General features: G+C 42.4%; 1 protein-coding gene across 2 annotated transcripts in view; it reads right to left on the bottom strand.

Annotated features, from left to right (window-relative positions):
• The window catches only part of RABEP1 (rabaptin, RAB GTPase binding effector protein 1), an 86,370-nt gene that overhangs the window by 61,506 nt on the left and 23,443 nt on the right, over positions 1-1,421 (bottom strand). The window lies entirely within an intron of this gene.

Genomic DNA, 1,421 nt, shown 5'->3' with positions numbered 1-1,421 from the left:
GCAGTGATCTGTCTCTCTCTGTCTTTCTGGCAAGCGTACGCACCCTATAACAAAAAGATCTCTCCAAAAAGTAAAAGAAATATTAATAAAATTAAATAATTCTTTAAAAATAAATCCAATCTGATAATCTCTTTTAGTAGTTAAGTATCAGTTTACATTTACTAAGACTACTGATAATTTTCATTTACTTCTACATTCCTATTTTGTGCTTTGGTTTATCTTTTTTGTTCTTTCCTGTTTCAATTACTCAAATTTTCAGTATTATTTGTATTTCCTCTACTATGTCATTATGTGTGGGAAGCTGCGCACCGGCGAGTCTGCCGAGGTTTCTCAGAGAGCAAACAATTACCATGATTGGTTCCCTTCCAAAAACCTGACCTTCGAAACCTTGCTCTGATTGGCCCGCGCAGTCTCCAGACGACCCTGGAGATCCTGAAGAGCTGACACTGCATCGTCTCCAGACGACTTGGGAGACCCTGAAGAGTTGTAACACTACATCCTCTCCGGACAACCCTGAAGAGCTGTGACACCGCGTCGTCTCCGTGCTGCTCACAGTAGACGACGCGACACTGCGTCATCTCTGTGCTGTACCGTGCTGCCCACAATAAACAGACGACACTGTCGTCTCCGTGCTGTAACACTACGCCGCTTGTCCCAGCTCTCACTCCTTCACTCAGGAAACCTGTTCGGCTGTCCCCCCGGGTCGGGACAATTATGGCTAACAAATTCAGCCATACTTTAGCCATATCATCTCTAAAAAACTATTTTGGGGGCCAGCAAGTGCCGTGGTAGTTAAGGTGCTGGACACTCCCACATGAACAACCATGGTTCAAGTTCCAGGCCTGGTGGCTTGCTTTCTCACTTTCTTTCTCTCTTGTCAAATTAAAATAAATGAATGAATAAGTCAAATAAAATAAATCAAAAAAATAAATAAATAAATAAAAATAAAAACTATTTTGGGCTAGCTGGTGGCAGGGTTGTTAAGAAGACTATATCCCACATCGCTGACCACATGGTTCAAGCCCTGGACCCAACAGCTTGAAAAATATACAGCATGCATGTGTGTCCAAAACCCCAACCGGAGGCAGAAACAAAGGAGAAAAGACTGCAACACAGCCATCCCTTATGGGTAGTACTTTCTCACTTTCTCTGTCTTTCTCCATTTCTCTCTGGCAAGTGCACAAGCCATGTGGCAAACTTAAAAATAAATAAATAAATAAATTTACCAAAGATTAAAGACGCTTAAGGTTGACATCAGCAAATAGTCAACTTTGAGCACTTTATCTTCCTTCATGAGAAAAATGAATGAGGAGGACCAGCAGGTGGCGTGGTGGTTAAGTCACTGGTTACTCCCACATGGTCAACCATTTGCTGCTCAAGTCCTGGACCTGGAGGCTTGCTTTCTCACTTTTTCTCTTTCC

Source organism: Tupaia chinensis, unplaced genomic scaffold (assembly GCF_000334495.1).
Source record: "Tupaia chinensis unplaced genomic scaffold, TupChi_1.0 Scaffold000330_1, whole genome shotgun sequence".
Classification (NCBI taxonomy): domain Eukaryota; kingdom Metazoa; phylum Chordata; class Mammalia; order Scandentia; family Tupaiidae; genus Tupaia; species Tupaia belangeri.
The sequence above is the reverse complement of the archived record's forward strand: the minus strand, read 5'-3'. Positions and strand labels throughout refer to the sequence as shown.